General features: G+C 38.8%; 1 protein-coding gene across 3 annotated transcripts in view; it reads left to right on the forward strand.

Moving 5' to 3' along the window:
- TMEM106C (transmembrane protein 106C) overlaps positions 1–27,038 on the forward strand; it is a 305,831-nt gene that overhangs the window by 146,134 nt on the left and 132,659 nt on the right. Inside the window, exon 1 of one of the 3 annotated variants that reach the window (XM_044083878.1) lies at positions 2,525–2,603. The exons of the other annotated variants lie outside the window; for them this stretch is intronic. The gene's annotated coding sequence lies outside the window, so the exon portion shown is untranslated. Of the gene's footprint in view, positions 1–2,524; positions 2,604–27,038 lie in introns of those variants that run through there. 3 annotated transcript variants of the gene reach the window in all.

Genomic DNA, 27,038 nt, shown 5'->3' on the forward strand with positions numbered 1-27,038 from the left:
ACAAAACACAAGTTTAATATCACTAATACAAAACAAGCAGGATAAAACTGATGAGCACTTTCGGGCTCTGCCCTTCTTCAGATAAAGAGAAACAGTTAAAACCACATTTAAATATCTAATTAAAAATACTTCAGCCAATCAGCATTTATATTGCACCCTCCTATCTTTGAGGGCGGGTTTCATGGGAACAAAGTCATTCAATCCTGGTGTTCTATGAGCTAATAGTTCTATTATCCATTTTGCCTCTTCTCTCTCAGTAGCATCTGCTAAACTACCCCTTCTCATACTGTAATAATGTATAATGTTCCCATGAAACCCGCCCTCAAAGATAGGAGGGTGCAATATAAATGCTGATTGGCTGAAGAATTTTTAATTAGATATTTAAATGTGGTTTTAACTGTTTCTCTTTATCTGAAGAAGGGCAGAGCCCGAAAGCGCTCATCAGTTTTATCCTGCTTGTTTTGTATTAGTGATATTAAACTTGTGTTTTGTCGCGGAATAGTGGTGGTCCACTTTGGTTTTTTGAAACAAGGATCTTTATGTACTCTGTGGACCTTTGAACAGTTATCTCATTTTGTTTTTCTTAATGTGTGGAATACAGTTGCAAAGACAGATTTATTTTGAATTTGTTTACCGGAGTGGTACACAGATCACGACTGTCCATTTGCAAGTACTGACTGAGACTGTTAGACTGTCAGCCAGTCCAGATAACCTGGTATTACAGAGTGATTCTCTAAACATTATGCTCTAACCTCAAGTCCAATAGATTGGTGATTAATGCTGTTTATTTTAAACTTCTTTGGAGCAGCAGTCTAAGCATAGCTGCTTCTGCCACTTTGAGAAAAGCATTAGGGATTATTTACTGTAAAGAAGTACTGGCTTTTAGGTATCTTGCAAACACTGTGATTTATAAGCACAACATAGTCATATGCTGTTCTTGGGAAAAGGTCATGCAGTCGTAATGCAGTAAAACTTTCCTCATGGTACTCATCACCTCTCTACCCTATCTGCCAAGCAAAGCACACTACTTACTGTTAAGCAAAAATAATGTGACAAAGGAACTGAAAGTGCTGTGTTGCATTATTTCAGTTATGTAATTCTCACAGAATGCCTTTTTTACAAACTACATATAACCTTCAGTGTAACAGAAGTACAGTACTGATTAGGTTTAAGTAGCAAATTGCGGATATTGTATATGCCTTGACAGTTTTTTTTTCATAATATGAAATTGGAAGTATGGAAAAAATAGTCCTTTTTAAAACTGCAACATTAATTTGCAGTGCTCTTAGATTTTGTACTACATGCAACCCTTGTCTAGATTGGGCTTTTCCATTACATGCAGCCCTCTGGTATATCAAGGGTATTTAAATTACTTATTTGCTTATTTCTGAAAGCACCACTACCTTGGATTAAAAAGCAGCAAACCCCACCTCATTTCACTAATACACAGCCTGACTGGCAGTCAGGCATGTTCCCTGCTGCCGGGTTGATACAACAAATAACAAGGTGATACAGGCTGAACCTGCACAAATGGCAGAAACATTTTTTTATTTCCCTCAAAGTAAAAACTGTACCTTATACAGCTCAGCTGTTCAGAATTTTCCTCGTATGTTTGGTGTGATCCTTATAAAATTTATGGTTTTCTGGCTGATCATTGTGGATTGAAATAACAGGCTAGAGTTTCAGACTTCATATTCATCAGAAAATGCATGCCATTGAAAAACATGTTCTAGCAAAATTCTGAATTTAAAACAACAATATTTAAAGTTGTTTCCTCATTTCTGGGCTTTGTTCCCTTATTATTTTTGAACTTGTCCAGAATTCTTGAGCTAAGAGGTGTGCAGTCCCCTTTTTGGACAAATAACCAGATGATACTCTGTGTACCTTTTGTTTTACTTGTCACAAAGCAAAGACAATCCCTACATTTCCCTCAACTATTTGTACGGTATGCAAGAAAAGATGATCCCCATATTTCAGTTAACTGTTTTCACACAGTACACAAGTAATCAAGGCAAACTGAGAAGTATTACCATGGTAGCCATTATTTTGCATAATTTATAGTAACAGTAATAGACTGCAAAATCTAACTAGGAAAATATGCAGAAATGCACATGCTGCCAGTGTGCTACCTGTTAACTTCACTTTTGTTTCCTTCATAGCTCTCAAATTACAAAAATTCACTTAGAAAGTTAATCAAATGGCAGATTCTGTATCAAAGTGCATTTTCTGAAGAATAAGAATTATAAAACTAATGTGATTCTGAATTCTCTACACTGAAACAGTCTTTTGATGGGTCATATGTGTGGCCAGTAATGGAAACTGTTATTCACCCCTTGGTCACTGAGATCACACTATATCTTGCGGAAGATCTGCAGGGTGGTAGCATTTTGAGAAATAAGCACTAATTCTGTTACTTCCACAATTATTCTGTTAGTTCCACAATTTAATATGTTGGTCTGTTATTGTATCAACAGCTGGAGGTTTAGAGGCATGTGATCAGTGTAGGGCACATACTGTTCCTTTTAAGTGCAAATAACTGAAATGGTAGTATAAAAAGCCTGTCAGATTTTACTCCTGATGCGTTCCATTAGCAGTATTAAGACGTGAGTAAGGATTTTCTTTTTTGTTTATGTATGTATTTTTTTTTGTTTATTCATACAGACTGAAGTATGTACTTTTTCTTTTAAATTAATGTGAGTAAGTGAGCTGTGTCCCTCACTCTGATAGTTTGATGAGAACTGTACCTGATGAGGTACTGCTGTTATCACAAATATTTGAATTCCATTTTTGTGTTGCACAAGTCCACTGGCTTAGCAGGACAGTAGGCTGATGGACTGAATATCAACATGATCTGCTGGCAGAGCTAAGAACCAGTGTCATGACTTAATAAATATTACTGAGCATATCTGTATGTTGATTGAGCACGTATTCCTTCCTGTACATGCTTTTTATGTTCACATTATCAAGAAGCAGCCAAGGTCCTTCAAATATCCAGTCGGTTGTTAGGGTGACATATTTTGTTGCTCACAGATGATGATGTCCTGTTTTCATCCTGTTAGACTCTGTTCTCCAGCCTGTAAAGGAGTAATTCACCATTGAGTGTGATAAGGGATCAACATAGGAACAATAGTAAACAAGGAGTCATGGGGACCATAAGATGCCTAGCTATCTAGAGTTTTAAATAGATGCACATAAAAGTTCTTGCCACCATTTTGGAGCACCTAATAGTGATCCCCTTCCAAATGGAGCAGTACAAAACATGATAATCTTGGTCAAAAAAATTGTCTTCTCCCCATCCAGTCATCAGTATGAGGTTTAAATGTGACCAAAGTAGAATTTGGTCTGTCCTGCAGTGGTAGATTGTTTCATAAACTGGGAATACATTATGCTAGGAACCTATCCTTTCGATAAATCGTATTTATTTGTTGCTGTTCATTAAAGTCCGTAAAGTGGGTGCTCACACTGTTGGTTTTGCAAAGAAATTGGAGGTGAAATAGGATTGGGTCTTTCATGTCTTGAAAAGCAATACATGGGTCACCATGGTGCAGCCACTCCACTACTGAGTATTAGGAGAGCTTTGTTAATCTCTCAGGATAGTTGACGAATTTAAGGCCTTTAAAAAGTTAGCATGAGGTGATTGCTGCTTGCAGCCAAAGGGAGAGTTGCCACTTTAATTGGAGGTATTTAAGTGTCTTTGGTTCTTGCTCATGATTTTGAGGATAGAGGGGGGATTGGGACACTGACCAATGGATGGTTACAGCAGTACTGTTCGTGTTATATTGGACTGCAGTGGTGATGTGAGAACTAAGTCACACACGCTCTAGGGACCTAAACCTTATCACAACAATAAACTGAACATGCTGGAGGGATAGATTCCTGTCCCAGAGACTTCCCATACTCTGGAACAAACTACCTATCTATATCAAACAAAGCTCCTCATTAGCACTCAAGAAAAATCTTGCTGATTGGATGGAAATAGGAAATTCACCCCGGGGATCACTTCTGTGGCTCTGCTTGACAGGGGCACAGGAAAATAATTTTCTTGGGTGGCAAAAGCCAGGGTACCTTTTTGGCTAGGCTTATATAGGCCCTAGGGCCAATAGCCTAGTACTTACTTATGAATGAAGCTCTCAGTTTGTCAGTCTGTGCTCCAAGTCCTCAGTGGTACATCCTAGCCTTGCATAGTGTTTTAGAGTTTGAGATTGTGGATACAAATGTCAGAAATTCGGTTCCATTTGAAGGTAGCCGAGTTCACTTTCCATTACAAATATGGAACCTTGCCAGTCTGGGAAGCTCTGTTGAGTATAGCTACTCCTCTGTATTGTGAGAAGACAGATGAGGTGATTTGAGCACCTTGTGAGGATGCTTCTGGAAGCTTCCCTTGGAAAGTGCACAAGGCATGAGGATTCATGCCAATTTGTCATATGTACTTTCAGTAAACACAAATAAAATGAAAACGATTTGCTGACACCCCCTTCGGTGAACATGTATATATTTTTTTATATATATCAATTCTGAGTGGAGAAAAGGCAAACTCCACTGTGATTTTGGTGAATTGCTTTATTTTATTTGTGCTTGCCAAAACTGCCTTCATTGAGGTGAGGTGCTCCCCAGGCAGGGTCCCCCTGGTAGGAGGTTCTGAGACAGAGATGTGCTGTTGGGATTATATCTGTCCTGAAAATGTTGGTGATCCTGCGAGATAAGATGGAGACTTTTGCTGAAAATAGACAAGTCTGGTCTACCCACATATATTGCTGCTGTCAGTCCTCACCAGTATAGAGAGTTTAGAGAATAAATTAATTTCATTAATTAATATATGTACATTTGCAGGTCATCATTGCATGTTGAATATTCATGAACATGTATGCTGTCAGTCATCAACTCACTGACAGCCAAGCAACAGTGAGGAAAGTAAGCATTTTGGTGTACTTCCTTATATTAATGATGGTCTTGCAAAAGGGGTGCCTGTTGAAAGTTTGTGGGGGCAGAAATGCAATATTTGAAACAGTGAGACTTTAACTGTGGTTTGGGTGAATATATACTAACTCTAGTTTATGAGGGATAACAGTCTGAGTTGCCATGTTTAACCTAGAAGGGGAGAGTAATTACCTTGTCTCTATGGGTGGGGGGTGCACTTGGTCTTTTAAATCCTGCAAATTGCTTTAGAAGCATGTCAGTGAGTTTTAATTTTTTCCCTGGAATTGCAGTTAAGTTTTCAGTATCAAACTTGCATTTGCTGTAGGTAGCCTTGCGAAAGTATATTAAAGTAGTTCTTAATTAGTGTAATTATATTAAAAAAATGATAATCATCACTACTTTCACATAGCATAAGACAATGGATCTGATATTGTTAATCCTTGTTCATTCCTTACGTATGGGTATCTGTTCCGAGCTCGGAACCGAGCCGGCCATTTTCCAAGCTCGTGTTGGCTTCAAACTCTCGAGCTAAACTCTTCCCCCTCTCCCTGTTACCTCAGATTTCATTTGCCGCGTTGCCATCCGGTCGTGTCAAGCTACTTCTCTTGAGCTAAGTACAGTCAATTGTTGTTTAATTGCTTTACAAATTACTTTTCTGTCAGAAAAGTTGATATTTTATTGTCTCTTACCCTATCGCATCTAGCGTTCATAATTACCTCAGGTTTTTCTGTTTCTTACTTACTACTTTTACCGCAAGGTATTTTCTCTTTACCATCATTGGTAATCTTTTTCCCTTTTCTCTCTCATACCTTCGGGTACTCTCTTGTACCATTGTTGGTACTTTTCTATTAATTAATATGGCAGATAAAAAAGGTAGTCCTGGGTTTAAGCGGTGTTCTGATTGTGGACACAAACTGCCTACTTCTGATGCACACTGTTTGTGTGTTTATTGTTTGGGAGCTTCCCATTTATCTGTTGAACCACCCTGTACTATTTGTGAGAACTTTTTTTAGTAGAACTTTGTTAGAAAGGAAAAAAAAGCTGATACTGAAGGGACTTCTAAAATTTCCCTTTTCAGAGGCTGTTTCTGGGTCGGAGGTCTCAGCCCCTCCTAAAGCCCATAAGAAAATGGCTGTTTCTACTAAGGCTAAGTCCTTGCCTTCGTCCCCAGTTGGGGATTCTCACCAACCAAAACCTAAAAAGGCTAAATTTTCGGCCCTTCGGCACTGAGGCCTTCCGCTCCATTACTAATTTTGGCTTCGTCCTCTCCTGCAGCCTTCTGTATATCGGCACCGAGGGGCTCCTCAGTTCAGACCATTACCACTGTATTGGCACTGACCATTCAGTCAGCGCAGACCTTGCCGCGTCGGTCCTGAGATCTTCCTCAGAACCGAGGCCTTTATTGTTGACAGATTTGTCGGTTCCAGCTTTGGCACCAATAACCACTTTTGCACCAACAACCACTTCGGCACCGATCCTTGTGTCGGTGCAGGCAATAACCTCGGCACCAATGACTTCTTCGGTGCAGACAACAGTAGTCCAGTCTTTCACTGCACCATTATCCTCGGTGCAGTCTGATGAGATGGGTACTGAGTCTGCTTCTTTTGTGGACAGGCCTGTTTCTCCCTCAGTCTCTGTGAGGTCCACTAGAAGCCTTTCCAAACATGATGTGTTGCGTCTTGTGGACCAGGCATTCTTGGCCAGAGGTATCCCACCACCCAGGAACTATACTTCCTTGGGAGGTGATCACCCATCTCCAAAGACCCAATACAGTCTATCCTCCCGCTTTTGGAAAAAGACGATTGGATGTGCTCTATAGATCTTTAAGATGCGTACTACCACATAAAGGTGGACAGGCCATCAAGAAGATTTCTGCACTTCCGTACAGGAGCCAGTAACTACCATTTCAGAGTACTGCCCTTCGGACTCTGTACAGCCCCCAGAGTGTTCACAAAGTGCATGGCAGTTGTTACAGCTCACTTGCAACTTCAAAGATTCCAGGTGTTTCCATACCTAGATGACTGGCTCATTTCTGCCCCCACCAGACATCTACTGGAAAAAGCCTTGGCATACTCTCTCCTTGCTGCTCAAAGGCTAGGCATAACCATAAACTGGCAGAAATCCAATCTCACCCCATCTCAGTTGACAGAATTCATAGGGGTTATCTTGGACACAAAAAACTGCAGAGCTGCTATTCCAGAGCACAGAATTCTAAGGCTAAAGCAACAACTAATTCCAATCCTTTCAAAGGAAATATCCATGGCTCACTCTGTTCTACAGCTGTTGGGTTCCATGGCAGCCTCCATCACCATTGTTCCCCTGGCCAGGCTTCACATGAGGCTTCTACAGTGGCTACTGCTCATCCAGTGGTATCCTTTTCAGCATCCTCTTTCAGCAATGATTCGAGTAACCTACAGGTGCAGACAGGATTTAAATTGGTAGATGCAACACAATCTCTCACAATGGTCTCACCCCTTCTCCCCCCCAGCAACCCAAGGACACAGTGACCACGGACGCCTCTCTGATGTGGTGGGGGGCTATGTCAGGGACAAACAGTCCAAGGCACTTGGTCCCAACTGGAGGCCCATCTGCATATAAATATTCTAGAGCTGAGGGTGGTGCTTCTGCCGTTGCAAGCATTACATCCCCTGCTGCCGTCTGGGACAATTGCGATTCGGTCAGAAAACATGGCGGTGGTCTGGTACATCAACAACCAAGGTGGAACCAAATCTTACCCCCCTTGTAGAGAGACCATGAGGATATGGCAGTGGGGGATGACTACCAACCATTTTCTTTGAGCAACGCACATTCCTGGGAGTTCCAACGTGATATCAGACAGACTCAGCAGGTGCATTCTTCAACCTCACGAGTGGTCCCTGAATCCCTTGATAGCGGCGGAGATCTCCTTGCTGTGACCTCTTAGCATTCCCAACCAACTACAAATGCAGCAACTAGTTTGCCCTGATTCCCCCCTCCAGGACAGTCACCCAGGGACGCTCTAGTCCACGATTGGCCCTCTGGTCATCTTTACGCATTTCCACCCTTTCCCCTCATTCCCCAGTTTCTGAAGAAAGCCTGGCGATTGAAGAGCAAGGTGGTCCTCTTAGCACCATATTGGCCTCGACAAATGGTTCCCCTTCCTTTTGCCTCACCTGCTAGATCGACCATGGATTCTCCATCCAACCCCGGAGTTGATCTCACACCCACAGAACCTGATTCATCCCAACCTGAACAGCCTGAAGCTAACAGCTTGGCTACTCCAATTCCCTTGATTGCCAGGCAGAATTACCTTTCTTTACCAGTACATGATATTCTCATTGCTTCTCATAAGTCTTCCATTAGAATTACTTATCTGAGCAAGTGGAAAAGATTTACCTGTTGGCTGAAAGATAAACAAGTAGACCCCTTTTCAACACCAGTGTCGATAATACTAGATTATCTGGCCAACCTGTTCCAATCAGGGCTATCGGCCTCTACCATTAGAGTTCATTTGGCTGCAATTTCTAATTTTCATGAGGGTGTCCAAGATTTCTCTCTTATGTCCCATAAATTGTGCAAGACCTTCATAAAAGGTGTGAATCATCTGAAGACACCTTTTAGAGAACCTATTCAACCATGGAATTTATCATTAGCTCTACAAGCTCTGACAGTGGCACCTTTCAAACCAGCCTCTTCTTGTGACCTCAAGTGTTTGCCATGGAAAGCCTTGTTTTTGGTCGCTATTACTTCTGCCAGACATATTTCTGAACTTCAAGCTTTATGTATCAAGAGTCTATACTTGATTTTTCATAGCGATAGAGTGTCTCTGAGAACTAATCCGTCATTTCTGCCTAAATTGATCTCTGAAATGTCCATTAATCAAGCCGTTGAATTGCCAGTTTTCTTTCCCAATCATTCAAACAGAGGAGAGTATTGCCTACATACCCTAGATATACACAGGCAAATCCATTTTTACTTGAATAGGACTAAACCCTTTCGTAAATCTGACCAGTTATTTTTGGCCTTTTCTGGACCTAGATTAGGATCTGCTGTTGCTAAGGTCACACTAGCTAGATGGTTGAAGGACTGTGTGACCTTTATTTACACACAACGTAATATCACGTTGCCTACTACCATGAAAGCTCATTCAACAAGGTCGGTGGCAACTTCAGCTCCCTTCCATGCCAGAGATTGTTTACATGACATCTGTGCAGCTGCAACTTGGGCTACGCCTCATACCTTCATCAATCATTACAAATTGGATTTGGCCTCCAGGGGAAGAGCATTTTTCAGTTCTATGGTGTTCAGGAATGTCCTTCCATGAGAGCCTCCCAGGAATAGAGGTAGCTGTGGACTCTGTCCCATGCTTAAGGAATGAACGAGGATTAACAATATCAGATAAAGAAGTTATGTCTTAACCGTAACGTTCCATCTGTATTGTTGATCCTCGTTCAGTCATTACGACCCCTTCCCCCCCTGTGGTTTCTAGTGGATCTCACCATCCGGTTCTCTTAGGTTATTTGACCAGAGGTAGCCTCTACCTTCTTTAACTTGCAAACTTAATCTGAGGTAACAGGGAGAGGGGGATTGTGGGTAAGAGTTTAGCTCGAGAGTTTAAAGCTGACGCGAGCTTGGAAAATGGCCGGCTCAGTTCCGAGCTCGGCACCGATACCCATGCGTAATGACTCAACGAGGATAAACAATACATATGGAACGTTATGGTAAGACACAACTTTTTTTTTGTGTGCTGGGAGGGAACTCCATCACAAATCAAATGTGTAAGGTTTAAGCAGCATGGGTGAAATAAAGCAGAAGCGGATGAACATTGTTCTGTGTTTCACATCTTTGTCCTTTTAAAAGCTGATCTGGGCTCATTACTTTTAAAGATTCATGAGACCATTGTACAATACCCTTCTCTTTCTGGTAATGAAGAGAGGAGTCCTTTGTGACCATATGGAGGGAACAGAATTACCTCACCTTATGGACTATAGGGTGAATAAGAGAGCGAGATCAAGGTATACATTGTGAAATTGTTGCTTTTTGAATGTAATACTTGAAAACTAATTCATTTTCCTATTTAAATGAAATTGTAATGCTGTAAATTCAGCCCACTTACATACCTGAGTGCCAGCAAATCACAGTTTTATTGCTAGCTCCTTTTTACTCAACAAAGAAAAAGAGTATGAGATTTTTGTCTCCATCTGTATGGAAAATGACTAACGGACTGTCATGTCAGATTTGTATTTATCAGTAACTGCTTGGAATGTATATTTCTTCAACATTTAGTCAGTGCTTAATAGCTAAGCATTATGATTTTATCATCATCACCATCCCAGAATGCCCTTCAGAAGGAAAAAGAACTGCAGGAAAACTATTGGTAAACTGCTCGCCCCTCCCCAACTGTAAGACGTACAGATAACGCATTATAGAACTGATCATTTTTTTCTTGCAAATATAGCACAAGTTAGTGTAAAAAGACTACAATAGTCAGTGGGACTATGGCAACAAATATAATGCTTGTTAGAATGACAGTGACTGAGACAACAGCACTGCACTGTGGATATTTCTGTGAGTTTTGTTATGGAGTGTTGGGAATAGCCACTTTTGTAATTAATAATTATTAGCATTTCTTTGTATTAATTGCTTGTTTTGCAGGTGTTACCTATTAAAACACTATATCGTGATATGACTCTTCTCTTTTCTAGTGGTTTTCTCCTCCTCCTAATCCTTTTCATATGTTTTTCCCCTAAGTGTTCAGGCTCTGCTTTACTTCTGTTCCACACCACCTAACTCTCTTAACAGGCTTACGCCTTAAGTCACATGACAATTTTACTGATGTTGTACAACTCCTCACTTTCTTGCTGAGTTTTTGAACTGATCAGTTCAGAATATGCCTCTACTTGTGATGTTATAGCCATTGGTTTATTTAGTAATAGACTTCATATTAAAAACAGATCCTTTAAATGCATGTCGTATAGGTATGCCGGGTACTGCCATTTACTAGTTAAATCCTTTTGGAGTTATAAAATTAATACATTTATCTTCTAATGCTGAGATAATGCCAAAACATTGCTGTTATTCACTGGCAGCTTTGTAGTTTGAGTTTGCCTACTCAAAACCTGATTAAGGTGAATCCGAAGTAAATGACCCCAGCCAAATCAAAGCTATGAAGTGTATACAGATACAGAAGGAAACCAAACAATTCTGCTTAGTTTGAATAAATTTTTTTCAGGAGGCTAGCCTCCCTTCAACCTCATAGCATCGTTCTTTATAAATCCTCAGTTTGATATTGCAAAACCACAGGAAAAAGTGAATACTGTTTTGTGGTGCTACAAGATTTCTCTCTTCCCTTAGTGTAGTGTTCTTCTGGAACAAGAATATGAAAGTTACAGATATATGGTTATATAGCCCTCCATAAGGGACAGCTGGTGTTTTATACTAAAACTGTTTGGTATTTTCTAATGCATCTTTTTGTAGGATGTTGCCTTTGAATAGCTGCCTATATTTTGAATGGATATTGTAGCTTAATTTTATTTTGCTTTTTTAAAACGATGTAAACTGTGTGTTTTCATGCTTATGTTTATTCCTTCTTGTGTCTGAACATGGTTCCACTTAACAAATATAAGTAAAATAATTTTGCTAACAACTCGACATCTGATTGCAGACTGCTCTGAATTTTGTCTGCAGTGCCTTGTCTGAATTTATAGTATTTAGTGCTACAGTTAAGTACATTAAATGTGAGAACATAACTACTTGAACAAGAAATGTAAAAAGCTACTTTGTTCAGTTGAAAAGATTTACTCCCACTTAAATTTCTTTTAGTAGTCTAAGCTGTATTTTCTCAGCCTGCCTGCAGCCAGGAATATAACACCTAACTAACTGACTGCGGACAAGCATTAATGACGTAAACTCAGAGCCTACTTAATTGACGACTCAGTTGGAACCTTGACTGTGTGCTTACTAGACTGACAGCTTATATAACCTGGACCGACTATCTTTAATGGCATGTTTTTGCAAAGGGTGACTCAAGTCATGGGAACATGTTTGACTGACCAGCTTTTGACTGACTTACCCTGCTTTTGCTCATCAGTGATTTTGATTATATTTAGTGGAGAAGAGATGCACAATCTTAGGTTTCAGCTCTACAAATTGTGCGTCCCCTGCTCAGCTGAACAACTCTGGTTCAGTGAGATCTTCTGGATAAAACTTAAACATTACACAAGCAAAGCAGATGCAGTTATATAAAGCATTTAGACTCCACTGCCAAGGAAATGATGAAATGTTTTGTGGGTGCTCCCATTATCACCAAAAAGTTCATGTCACTCTTGTTGAAATGTCCAGTGCTTCATGCTACTTGCCATGTTCCTCAAGAAGTAAAATAAAGTAACTTTAATGTTAGAAAATCTGGCTTGCCCATAACCATATAGGTTAGACCACTAAATTTATCAACTGGTTCCCCACAAGCGTGCAGTGCACTGCACTGCTGGAGAGAGGCAGTCCCTATCTGTCTTCACTCTGACACAGTGATGAGCGGTGTTCCTCACCGACCTTGCAGCTGGCTATTCCTGGCCAACCAGAGATCCACAGCACTGTGGTAAGAGGGATTCTGACATAGCGGTGTTAAGTGATAACCCCACAAATGGTAGCTTTGCACCATTGGCTCCTCATCCAAACACATACTGTGGTTCCTCTCATACTGAGCAGGATTACTAAGGGAACAATACATCATCAGTAGGGTAAAACTAACCTGTCTCATGACTATCTAAACCCAGCTCATGCTCCCTATTAATGGGAGAACAATCCAATGGTTGGTGAATTCTGCTTCACAATGATAGGAAGAGCTGACATCGAAGGATCAAAAAGTGAATTTGCTATGAACGCTTGGCCACTATTAGCCAGTTATCCCTGTGGTAACTTTTTTGACACCTCCTGCTTAAAACCCAAAAAACCAGAAGGATCATGAGGCCCCACTTTCATGATCTTTATTTATGCTGATCATCAAGATCAAACAAGCTTTTGCCCTTCTGCTCCACAGGAGGTTATGCTGAACATAAAGATCAAACAAGCTTTTGCACTTCTGCTCCACAGGAGGTTTCTGTCCTGCATTACTGTTTGACAGGTGTACTGCCCCAGTCAAAAGCCCCACATGACACAGTCCCCAGAGCAGGTCACACCCAGACACCCAGGTGCTTGGAGCCAGAAGTAGGATTTGCTACATTTAGTATTTTAGTGGTGTGTAGTCACCTAGTTTGCTGTGAACATCTGCATCACTTTTGTTCGCTAGTCCTGTATCACTGGTGGCATACTGGTGCATACTGGTGTTGGTGAAAGCAGAGAGGTGACCTTATACTACTCCCCCCCATGTTAACCAAGTATGGATGTGTATAGTGCATGTCTGTTGGATTTTCATTTGCCTCGTGGGATCACTGTTTTAACGTGGATTTCACTGGTGGCTGAGTTTGGAACTCTACTTAAATTGCTGTTGGGGTGCACTGCCTTCTGCCTGCACTTTCTCAGTTGCTGTTTTGTTTGCATTGAGTTTGAAGATTAATCTGCTAAAATTGCTACATGTGGAATTTCTTTATCCTGTGATGGGCTCACTATTCCCAGATGGGAGTTGGGTTGAGGCTCAACACAAGGTGGGTCTGGTAGACACAATGAACAAGTGAAGAGTTGGAAGCAATGAATAGCCCAGCACATTATTTGCTCAAGCAGATCTCGACTGTGAGGAACTGGGCAGCAATGCTTTTCCATGCAGTCACCAGGCTGTTTGATCACTTAGAAGGCTTTTCCTTCACATGATTATTACTAAGTTGCTCGAGTCTTTGCAGAAAAGGTGGACTGCATTTGGTTGGATGTACTGCTGAGACTGCACTGTAGGCCTGCAGTTATCCACAGCAAAAGTGCAGCAGACTGACCTTGGGCGAGTTTGATGACCTAACTTCACAAAATGTATGCAAATGTTTTCAAGCTCATGTCCTACTAATTTTATTTATTTATTTTACATTTATTTACCAAGAATGTCCGACTGGGCATGGATCCTATTTTCAGCAGAGGCTGTGGGAGAAAAGCTCCACAAAGATTAGTACAGCAAATTTAGTAAATACAAATACACACGTTAATAAAGTACAGTACGGGGCAAAACATTAATAAGGTACAGTTTCAAGGCCAAGAAAGGAGCAAAAAGTAAATATACCATAAGGAGCACAGTGCTTTACAATAAAGTTGAAAGGACATTTTGTTCAGTCATTTGGTTATGTGATATTTGGCAATTGTAGGCTGGATCCATTCTAAACTAAACTACTTGTGTCTTGCTTGGAGGTTTTGGGTTCTTTCCTTTTCAGAATTGACTGATCCTCTTTTTATATTTGTTTCCATCTGTCTTAAAGGAGGCCTTGTTTACGTAAGTCCTAAAATAATCTACTCTAGATGCAATCTAGAAAGTAACTGCCTTGCCTCCATTTATTTATCCATTTATTAGGAAAGTTATAGAGAAAGTAACATGCAAGCAGTTTGGATTCCTTCTTGATATTTTATGGACTTTGGGATTTATATCAGCCTTTGTTGCAGGTTCACCACAGCTCTTAGAATATTTGTTTTTATTTCAATGGTTAAGGGTAGCTATGTAGCATGAGAAAGATACCATTATTTCATTGTTTTGATTTAATATTCTTAACATATTCAGTATGATTGACCCATCTAATCCCATTTGAGCACCTGAAGAACCATTGTGGGGTCTCTGGCACAATGCACAAGTAGTCAGCCTCTTTTTACCTGTCAGGATGAAGGTGGATGCTCCTGGTGTTAATTTGTCCACTGCCTAGTTTATTAGTTGTGAGGACTATTACTTTTCACTACATATAGGTTACCATGTGGTGATCTAAGTCGGGAGAAGCTTACATTGCCCTTATTATGGTGATAATACTCGGCTTTCCCCAAAGTATGTAAAGTACTTAGAGCCATGTATTGCTTGCTTGAGAAGTGTGCTGTCATGGATATCTGTAAACAGGCTCTAACTCAACCCATCTAAGACTGCAGCCATGGTGTTCACTCCCTAACATCATCCACATCTCCTCTCCTTACCCTCATGTTGTTTATGGGGGGGGGGGATTGGCTGAAGTGTTATATAATTTCATAGACTCTGTGATCATCTGGTGTCAGCCATTGGCCAGTCATGTTGCCACTAGATAAGAACAATTAGCAATATTAAGTACTTTATTTTAGTATTATTCTAATACTAATACTAAATGGGATGAAACTAAGTACAGATAAGTTAGTGATAATGTCAGTAAACTGGGAAAATTGGAAGAAGCTGAGAACTGAGATAGAAGGGAAGATGGTAGAAGAAGTATCTGGGAGGGGTGGTTGAGGATAAGAGAAGTCTGAATGATGGGGTCAAAGCTAGAATCAGAAGGGCTGCAGCCAACTGGCATAGAGTCTCAGGTGTAGTATATTACAGAAGAATGCCAAAGAAGCCGAAAAATAAGGTGTACAAAACAATGGTGCAACCAGAAAGCTAGAGGTGATGGAAATAAAGTGCCTGAGAAGGGTGGTAGGATGCACACTGTGGGAGAGCAGAAGAAATGAGGGCATAAGAGCATAAGAAGAAAAAAGAAGCCAGCAACTGGATGGCTGAGAATAGTTATTTTATTAATCAAGCATTATAAAGACTTCGATCTCACAGACCGGTTTCGGCATAGAGTTAGCTTAGCCTTCTTCAGTGTGATACAGCAGTAAACAAAATGGAAGTCTTTTAATACAAAAATATTAATTAGACACAAAAATACTCAAACATGATTGGTGAACTCATGAATAAAACATGAACACATTCAAAGATGTTCATTAAGTCCTGGATAAAAAAGAGCACCTAATTTAATTATCCATTTTTTTCTCTTTAGTATTTAATTTATTATGCCAGCCAGATTTCACAGTGCGATCACCTAGAATTTTATCAATAACAAAAAAATGAAACCTTGCTGTAGGGTGATTTAATGTGTGTTTATAAAGCGCATTATTGTTTTTTTTACATTTAACATCACTTAGATGTGCTGAGATGCGTAACTTGAATGGCCTCGATGTCTGTCCTACATAAAAGCAGCGGCAACTGCAGCATACCATATAAATTATCCAGTCACTATTACAATTAGCAAAAACTTTTATGTCATATACAGTGCTACAATTGCTGCTAGAAAATTCTTTCATTCTTAAGACATGTTTACAATTAGTACAATGGCCACAAGGTACGCATCCAGTAAGTTTATCACCCAGCAAAGTGGTTTGTGTAATTTGTAACAACATTGATTGTGAATGATCTTTGTAATGATTAAAATAAGTACCTAGGCTTTTACCCTTTCTAAACGAAAAAGAGCAATTTGGTGGTATCACAGAAGATACTGCAGGATCAGCGGACAAAATATTCCAATTTTTTTTAATAATATTAGTAAATTGTCCAATATTCCTGCCATAAGTAGTAATAAATCTAAGTGGAGCGGAAGAAAAGCCTAGTTTCTGTTTATAGGTGAGCAGATCATCCCTGCTCAGTTGTGATGCATACCTTTTTAGCAATAGTGATATGGCCTGGTTGATATCCCCGATTGTTAAATCTATGTACTAGATCCTGGCTATATGATTGAAAAATGTTATCATTTGAGCAATTACGTCTCATACGAATAAACTGAGACTTAGGAATATTTCTGGCGATATGTTTTGGATGAAAGCTGGATGCGTGGAGCAAGGTGTTGTATTGTGGAAATTTTCTGAACACCTCAGTGTTGAATGAGTTATCAGGATTTCTTGTGATCTTAACATCCAAAAAAGTAATAACATTTTGGTCATAATTAATAGTAAAGTGTAACCCCCATTTGTTATCATTCAGATATTCCACAAATTCATGTAGATATTCAATATCAGCCCTCCACACCATCCAGCAATCATCCAAATACCTACGCCAGATATCAATTTCAGGTAGATATAAGTTGTGCGTATCATCATAGATGATCTGATCTTCAATGTATGCCATGTATAGATCAGCATAAATGGGGGCAAAAGAAGCCCTCAACTTGTAGGTAGCATTGTTTATCATAGAAGAACAAATTCTTAGTTAGCACATGTTCTGTTAAAATGCTCAAAAATGTATTAAAGCCAGGTTTGTACATATTAGATTTTTCCAACCAGTATTCAATGTTATCCAACCCTGCCCAATGGGGTATATTGGTGTATAGTGAACTCACATCAAGGGTGCAAAGCCACCAGTCTTTTTCGATCTGCATGTCATTGATAATACTGAGAAACTGTGTGGTGCCTTGTATTCTGGATCTGACCCATGAAAGTAGAGGTTTGAGATGTTTGATCAAGTATTCAGACAAAGGTTCAGTGAGAGAGCCAGTACCCGCTACAATGGATCTACCCGGTGGATGTGCAAGATCTTTATGAATGTTTGGTAAAAAGTAGATATATTGCCTAGCTGGATCAGAAATGGTAAATGTTTCAAAGTGTTAGGTGTAATAATACTATTTTCAACAGCTGAATTCAGAAATATATCAATTTGCTGTTTAAACATAGATGTCGGATCAAGAGGCATCCTGGTGTAATATCTGGCATCATCAAGCTGTCTATGTGCTTCTTTATCATAATCACTCCAATTCATCACCACAATAGCTCCTCCTTTATCAGCTTTAATAATTACTATTTGTTTGTTGTTAACAAGCTCTTCCAAACATGCCATATCAAGTTTAGAGATGTTGTTTGGTAAAAGTGATCCTATATTAGAGCTAAAATGTAGTTCTTTGAGAGTACCATACTGAAATAAGCTCACTGATGGATGCATTGGAGGCATGAAATCATTTTTTTTCCCTTTGGATCTTATTTTGCCCTGCAATTTTCTCCGTGCAGGGGACTGTTCTTTTGCTGACATAAGAGCATAAGCCAAAGTAGCTCCAATTGCACAAAAGATCAAAGAGACCAGATTATGGTGGTTGGGGCACATGTGCAAAAAAGCAGAAGACAATCTGACGATGAAGATTTAGGACGGGCAGGAAGGAGGTAAAAGGAAATGAGGTCATCCAGCAAAGAGGTGGATGGACTGTGTAAGAGAAGATCTGTGACAGTCAGGAATGAGTGATGAAGAAGGCAGGAGTGTGGCATTGAATTGAGATAGATGGCTACAGTTAGCATGACACCCTGACACCATATAGAAACATTGGAAATAAAGGGGGCTGGTGATGATGATTTTGATGATGATTAAGTGCTATGTTTCACAAGATGAAGAATAATGGTTGTGTAGATCCTGATGTTCTCTGTCATCTGGACTACTGTAATGCTGTTTTTCTGTGTATATCAGGCTCTTAGCCCAATATTTTGCATCATATGCAAAATTCCACAGTAGAACTCCTTATTAGAGCTTCAGGATATAGCCATATTTGCCTGTTTTTTTTTTCCCTACAGTGGCCATCTTTCAAGCATGGGATCATGTTTTATGTATTATGGTGTGTAAAGCTATACATAACAAGGTTGCTACCTATTTAAAGTAGTTTTTGGTGCCAGCCTTTCCGTGCACCTTGGCTACTTTGGGAATGCTGGTGAACATTGGGTTTAAGCTTGAGTGCTCTGGGCTCAGTTCTTGTTTGTCATGTTTGCGGCTTGGCTGATGTAGCATTAACTAACTGAAAATGACATATGGCTTTGTGAGTGCACACCTGTCCTTAGCTTTGGGATTTGCTTCAAGCACATTCAGCACAGGTGGCTTTAGAACCTGTTTTAGTTATTAGCTAGCCCTGTGACCCTTGAATTGCTGTATATTTAATTTGCTTCTATTTTAGTACTGTAAGGTGACTGGTGTTATATGCTTGTAAATAAAGATGAATTGGTTGGTTGGCCATTTCAAGTCTGTCTTTAACAAGTTAGTTAATGCAGGGAACACATCTGCTGCACTGCACCAATGCCGATAATTATTCTTGCTCTGAGTTAATATAACCTACCTGATTAGTGGAGAATAATGAACTCGTAGTAGGAATGTTTACATACTCTGGGGATACAGGGGTGATTTTGCTACTCTTCAAAAGCAAGTTCAAAATAGTATTTCTAATGTTATCAGTTCCTTTTATTGTAATGTGATTTGTTTAGGGTTTTGATTCTTCAATATTTTGAGTTTTTTTGTCTTTCAGATCAGTGGCCTTATGTAGTTGTTCATGTTAGATTTGGTCATTTGGATTCAGTGTCAGGCAAAGACAAAATAACTATATATTTATTAATACTTTGAACTTGGGAGATCCATTTAGTCTGATGTTTTAATCTGACTGGTGACAGCATGAATAGTATCTCAATTACATAGTTCTTATCTTCAGTATTTATAAGCTGAGGCTCGACTGTCAGAGGCAAGGAGAAACTGTCTTCATATCTTTTTTTTTTAATCTCCACAAATTGTGTGACCGTAATCCTAATATATGAGTGAAAATGTTTCTTTTATCTTAGACCCCCCCCTCCCCATATTGACTGATAAATTATAGCTGTCTCCAGTAGACCCTTTTACTCCCCATCCTTCCTGCTGTAGTAGGGATGAGAGTCGGGGACCATACAGCTGTCATCATAGACTAGTTGAGGTATTTTATTGCCTAATCTTGCCTGTTGTTGACCACTGTGCTCCTGCCAAAGTAGGGCCTGCAGCATCGGATATTCTATGTTTTCAAATGCTGAGCCCCAGCTATTCTGCTTTGCACTATTTAGCAGGCCTACAGAGCTTGGCAGTTCGCTACTTCTTCTACAACCTCCAGTAAGTCTCCATGTCGCCCATGTAATGAGATTAGTTGCATCCTTTTTCCTGGGGTAGGTTAGCCAGTATTGGTCAGTCACTTCAGGCTACCTAGTTGGCTCATCCAGTAATCTGGCTCTCTGATTTAAGCCTGGGCTACCAGGGCCACAGCCAGAAAGCCACCATTCTCTACCATGATGCTTGCAAAATGTGTACAAAATTTGTCTAGTGTGCTTGGGTGAGCATACCTTTCCAACCTTTACCCTCTGTATTCACCACTCTAGGAATACTGGGCAGATTATTTCTTATTTTCCAGTTGCATTTCGTGTATGTAGCTGGATCTGTGAACATAGAGAGAATGGCCATTTCATTTCATATTGCGTTGACCCGACATATGAATAATTCATCCTTTACTGTACGTGTGCATGCCTAAGGAGAGCAGTTATTTCCTCTGGAGAGAAAGATGTATTTTAATCAAGAAATGCTTAAGAGAAAAATATTATAAGCTCATTAATCTGTTTCATAATAGCCTTCTTACTTAGAGTACCTTTAGTACATTTAGACCTAGTTGTGTTTGTACAGAGCTTATCTATTTTAACTTCTCTTGGGTTTAATTTCTCCATTTGTTTTGGGTTTGTAATACCATCATGTAAATGGACCCCATTCCTATGTCAGGGTAAATTAGAGTTCATGAAATTACTGTTATTTTAGTCTTCGATGTTAACCAAGTGTTCTTCTTAGTACCTGCAACATGCTCAGAATTGTCTCCTCACTTAATTCATATTGGTTGCCTTTAGTGGTAGCATATTTACATATGACTAACTTTTTTTTTTTTTAAGTCCTGTTGCTCCTACTGCTATGGAATTGTCTGAGTATCTTTCTTCCACATTGCCCTTATTTCAGCCTGCAAGTCCTGGTATTTTATGACTTTCTGTCTCTCTATACATAAGACACTGTAATTACTGGGTGTAGCAGTTTCTATTATCAGCACTATGTTTGTATTTTTTTCATGGACTACAATCTCTGTTTTTCTTGCATCTATTTTTTGAACTGTTGGCAATGGGTGATCCCATGTTATATAAACTTCTTTGTTCTCTATAATGCTTTATGGTTCATGTTTCCAGTGCTTCTCAGCTACTTCTATATTAGTGTTTCTCCAATTCCCCAATGCAACAGTCTTAATACATTATTGTGCCTTTCAGTAAACAGGCCCTCTGCCATTAATATATCACACCTGGAAACAAGATGTGTGACTGTTTCCAGTTTTGTTTTACAGAACCTGAATTTGTCTGTTTCTTCCACATGTTCAATGGACTTTGTAAACCAACGTGTATGTAGTCCATTATCCTGAGCTGCCCAATGCCTTTCATCTTTTTGTTTCAATTCACCTTTCCTTAACCATCACTGCACCAAATTCAGAATATCTCTGTACTTGCCGGCATATTCGTGGACTTTCTAATATTTTTTTTCCTTTTTGCTTGATCTTTTTCCTTATATTCTATATTTTGTTTTTGTCATATTTAGTTGCTGTGTGATTTTTGTCAGTTTCTGGTTTGACTTCCATTCCCACTTTATTCCGAAATGCTTTTGCTAAACTAAGTAAAGGTGCCATCTTAGACTTTTTCTTTTCATGCTTTCAAACTTTAACTGTGCTTGGATCTGATGAGGTCACAAAATATGTAGGCAGTCACATGACTGCCAATCTATATATTTAATCAATTTTAAGGAGACCCATACCTGCTTCATCAAAAGAAATATATAATCTTGGAATGCATTGATTTTATTAATTTTTTCATAAGTATTTTTCTTGTTTTCATGTTCAATTGATCCAATACTTTTTGAGGCTACTCAGTCACCCAAAACTGTAAGTTAGAAGAGAGAGAGCAAATAGACTCAGACTCATAGCTTGGATTTTATTTTTGAACACCAAGGCAGTTTCATTATTAGTTTTATTCTCATTTGTTTTATTGCTGACCCTTCATCTATTCCCAGATATTATACTCTCCATCCTGCTCAAGTTCCTCTATATCCTATTCCTGTCCCACATTAATAGTTTCTTGGTGCTGCAGCTTTCCTTTTTTAAATGTTGCTTTTACACATTTATCAAGATCAAATGTCATTCGTATATCATCTGAACAAATTTTAACAATTTGTAATTGTGCTTTCAGTTATTCATGTGATAAACTATAGAAATTTAAGTCCTCCACAAAAACTAGATAAGAAGTCTTTAAACAGCTGCAGTGACAAAGAATCACCCTGGAATATCCCCCTTTGAATTTTTATCCCTAGGATAATAATTTGCTCTTTGTCATGGCTTAGCCTCAAAGTGATTTGCCACAATTTCATAATCACTGCAATGTAATGGATTAATGTGAGGTATAGCTTGTATATCTGTAAACATTCCATACCACTCCATTATCCATGAATGGGGGGTGCTCTCAAATGTGTCTTTTTTTTTTTTTTTTTTGTAATCTATCCAGGCCATATTTGGATTCTTTCCCTTTTTAACAACTCTCTTTATGGTGTTATTTAATAACAAATTTGCCTTTGTTACATAGGACTTTCTTTTAGTACCTTTTTGTTCTCTTGCCATAATTTTTTTTCGCTAAACGACTATAAACTCTGTGCACCAGTTACAGTATATAATTTGTATATTGTCAGAAGATAATTTATTGGTCCATAGCTCTTAGGATGGCGTGCAGGTTAACTTTTAAGGAGGGGAGGACCATTATTTCCTCTTGTTAACCAGGGTGGTGCCTGTCTGGGATGCACTTACTCAAGGCTAAATCTTTGAGTAAAGATGTTAATACCTTTAGCCAGAAGTTAGGTGCCGTATCTGTGATCCCCAGTTAGGAGCTTTTCTTAATTTTGTTTCAACTTCACTGGCTGTTACTTCATCCTGCTTCACTTCCTCTGCACGTGACCTCCTTGCTCTGTCTTTTAATTCTTCTGTCCATTTTGCATCCCTGTTCTGTTCAACATACATACCTCTCCAACATGTGCCTATTTCTTCTTCTTCTGCCTTTTTTGATTCATGGTGTTTCTATTCCTTTTGCTTTGTTTCCCAAGTCTCTATAAATCCTCTTTGGGTTATCCATGAGTTGCTTATTTTATACTTTAGGAATAACCCGCACCCACAACTGGGTGTGGGTATCACAGGATGTACCCACAGCTGGTGTGATTTGATCACAAGGGCAAAGCCAGAGTGTTGAAATGAAGCTAACCCTGAGTAAATCTTGTGATACCACATCCAGAAGTGAGTTATTGCTTTTATACAATGACATTTTTTTGAGAAAGAAACTGCTTACCTTTCTTAAATAATGTCTTTCCATAAAAGTGTTGTAGCACTCCTCCACAGTCTTCCTTGTTTGCTGATATACTGAGCATGTATATGGGACTTATATTCCCAGGCTTGCACAGTACATTAGTGCAGTGCAGGTGAAACAACGGCAAAAGGAGAATCTCCATTTTTTTCTACTGCTTATCCAAATGCACAAAAGAAGCTTATAAATAACATTTAGTTTCTCACTCGACGCATATATTTTAAAAGATATCATGGAAAACCAGAGAGCATGCAAAAGTAGTGTGTACTATGATTCCTTGAGACTTGTAATCACTATGGGAGGTTTTGGTAAGGCAGGGTGTAGTACTGTAATATGCACATTCCGAAGATGAGCAATGTTGTAGCTGGTGTAGCAGTAGCATCGTGCTCTACACAGTGTAGCAGTAGCATCGTGCTCTACACAGTGTAGCAGTAGCATCGTGCTCTACACAGTGTAGCAGTAGCATCGTGCTCTACACAGTGTAGCAGTAGCATCGTGCTCTACACAGTGTAGCAGTAGCATCGTGCTCTACACAGTGTAGCAGTAGCATCGTGCTCTACACAGTGTAGCAGTAGCATCGTGCTCTACACAGTGTAGCAGTAGCATCGTGCTCTACACCGTGTAGCAGTAGCATCGTGCTCTACACAGTTTAGCAGTAGCATCGTGCTCTACACAGTGATAATACAGAAATACATGGAAAATTTGATATGTTTGTTTCTTTAGTTTGGCAGAACATACGTGATTTTTCTTGTATTTTGCTGCTCCACCAGTATATACCAATAGAAAGTCTGGCTGCTCAATCAGTGGCTGGACTTTTTCCCACTGCTATATACTTGATAGTAATGAGCAGTTGTTATAATTTTGCTTTGTTTATCTGTATACCTTTGATGTTTTTCTGCTTGTGTTGACATTTTTAGTTTATTATTGGCAATAGTATATAATTAATCCTAGTTTGTTTTAATATTGTTTTATTTTTACTACATCTTTCTAAGAATTTTTGATAATCTGGTCCCATTTCTGTATTCTTCTAACACTGATATTTCTTGTCTTAGTTGTTTTAAAGTTTTCTCTATTTGATGCTTGATAAAATGTTACCAGAAAAAAGTAATTTGTGTAGCTGCACAATAGTATAACCTATTTATTTCTGTTACAACAAATACACTTTTCTTAGTAATCCTGATTACTTTGATCATCTGTTTTACTAGTCTTCAAACATATGAGGTCTTATTTATATTCTGTAATCTTTCTTTCATACATCATAATATATTTGTCCATCTCTATCAAGCAGGTGTTCACTTAAATAATTTTCTTCTGGACTAAGAGCATCTTCTTTGCTCTCTATTTGCTGGCAGTCTTCCACAGAAGGCTCTAGAACATTATTCTGTGACATAATATCTTCATAGTTCTCCTCCATATATAGACACATTGGCCCATCATGACACAACATTACCTGAATTACGTTTACCACTGGCTCCAACTCCCTCCCTTGCTGTGCAACTTCAGCTAAACTTTCACGCGAGTCTGCTACAGCAAAATACAAAAACATTTTTCTATGGTATATCTTCTTCAGATGCAAACCACTCTCCTGCTGTATCATTTTGCAACAATACCTGTGTTGGAGTTTCCACGCTAAACCCTTCACTTTGCAGATAGTCCATCACCTCAATTTTTATTTGTTTAACTTCTACCTTACTTTGCAATTTTATCTTTTGTAATGAGAAGTTTTTCATATCCAGGTGCCTTTATCTGTAGAACCAGCTTTTTTTTTGTATTAATTAGTTTGGCATCTCCTTTGAATAAATATCATACCAAGTCAAATCTCTTTTTATTTCCCATGTTCATATTTCTTTTTTATTTATACCTTCCAAAAATCTCTGGGGTTTATTATTCACATTATTGTGCTACTTCTTTCGCCTCACAGTAAGACGCTGTCCAGTTCTATTCTCAGCTAGAGTGTCTTCTGCGTGGAGACATGCGTGAATGGATGTACCTTCATTGAAGGTTATGCATCAGGCCTGGCAAGCCGGTATGTAAAAATCAACTGCCAATTATTAGCGGACCGGAGTTCCGCTGTGGTGACCCCTAACCGGGAAAAGCCGAACGACACAAACAAACAATTGTGATATTTCTTTTTCTAGGTGGCCCAAATAGTCTTCCTCTGTATTGATTGGTGTATTAAGGAATGCAAATTTTAGTTGTAGCATTTAACAGGTTTTCATTTGCAAGCATTTTTCTTTCCTCTTACCGCTCTTTTAATCTTTGTATATTTTTCTGTCTGGAAATTCTGGGCTTCTTCTGTGATTATAACAATACATAATTTCTTGCTTGTCCTCAACAGTCCACTTTATATCTCTGTCTCTTTTTTGGCCTGTCATAGTTTTGACATTTTTTGTGGACTACTTCCTTCTGCCATGGGGTGGGGGGTACCCTTACCCACATCCTCATCCTGTAATATGACTATTTCCATGTCTAGAGGATTCTACAATGCCTTTTCCAGTCCTGGCACCACTGCATATACCAGGATTGGGGACTTTTTATTGTAGTACCTGTGCACCCAGTCTTCTTTTATTTTCAACCTACCTTTCTCCATGACATTTAAAATATAGTATGTTATCTTTAGTGAGATTTTGTAAAAACAGGGTCCACCATGTGAGGGTATTAACCAAAACTCGATTATGAATTAACTAACAGCAATGCAGTGTTTATAAGAGATACGAAGGAAAAGTACGTACACTAAAAATAACGACAAATTGAAGGGTAGGTTCCACAAAAGTATCCGAGATGAGTAGATGAAGTAGTCTAAAGCAAATATATCCACAGGACTCCTCAAATAGGTGAAGCTCTTTATTGTATGCAAGGCTGACAAGGCAAATAACAGAAAAAAGTACCAAGATGCAAATAACGTAAAACACTAAAGAACTTCTTCAGACAAAATGCAGTTCAGTGCAAACATTCTGTTTAAGTCACACCCACTTGATTAGTTACATCAGTTCCTAAACAAATTAATGTATTCACGACATGAACTGCATCCAATACTAGATAAAAATACAAAATACAGGAAACCTCTAAATAACTAAAAATCACATATACATTAACAGCCTTATATAAACATTACATATTAAACACATTTGTCTAATGACTGGACTCATCCAGTCATCCAATTGTTAAAAAATAGTAATAATAATAATGGTAATAAATGTAGCATTATTAAAAAATAACAAAGTAAAAATATGTGTAAGAATAAAAAAATCAAACCGTTATTCTACAATACACATTCAAAATGTTTAAAATGTACTAAGAAAATTTTTATGTATAACATTTATTGTAAAAAATCGGTGTTTTTATACCCTGTCCTAATTAAAACATATATGTATAAATAAATGTATGCAACAAATGTGATAAGAACTGACCATACCTACCTAACTGTGTTGAGGATAAACACCTTTTAAAATTCCACATTCTAACTACACCGGAAAGTTTATCTCCACAGACTTCAATTTTAGTAAACACATAATCGAACAAGCCTCATTAATACCTGGGGTTTTATTTGCCATCAAGCGTATCTGCCAAATGGGTTCTTTCTTTTCCAGTTGGAGCCTAAATAAATTATCATTACTGAAAGTGTAATTATCAATCTGTATCTGATCAATCACCATGAAATCAAATGAATGACCCTCATACCCATTACAATGCTTAGCCAAGGCATTATCATCTTTCTTTGTGTTAATAGCAGATAATTCTATCCTTCAAACGCCTTCTATCTTTTTTATACCCACCTAGGGGGCGGCACTGTTACACTCGCCAAATACACTACTCTACTATTACAATTGGACTTGTTCCTAATCACATAGGTGACCCCACCTATTGTGAAAGAATCTTTGGTGTTAATGAGTGTCTACATGCCCACTTCCTCCCTTACCTTTTGTTTCATTGGTTTCCTTTCGAGGAGTTGTTTCATGTTCATACCCCTTCTGAAGGTAATGGTAGGTCCTAATTCAAGGGTAGGTTTTGATTCGTTATCTGAAGATAAACAAAACCAATACTTACTTAGAACTTTTGAAATAGTGTAGGCT

This window comes from Protopterus annectens, chromosome 9.part0 (genome assembly GCF_019279795.1).
Source record: "Protopterus annectens isolate FY-2018-M chromosome 9.part0, PAN1.0, whole genome shotgun sequence".
Lineage (NCBI taxonomy): Eukaryota > Metazoa > Chordata > Ceratodontiformes > Protopteridae > Protopterus > Protopterus annectens.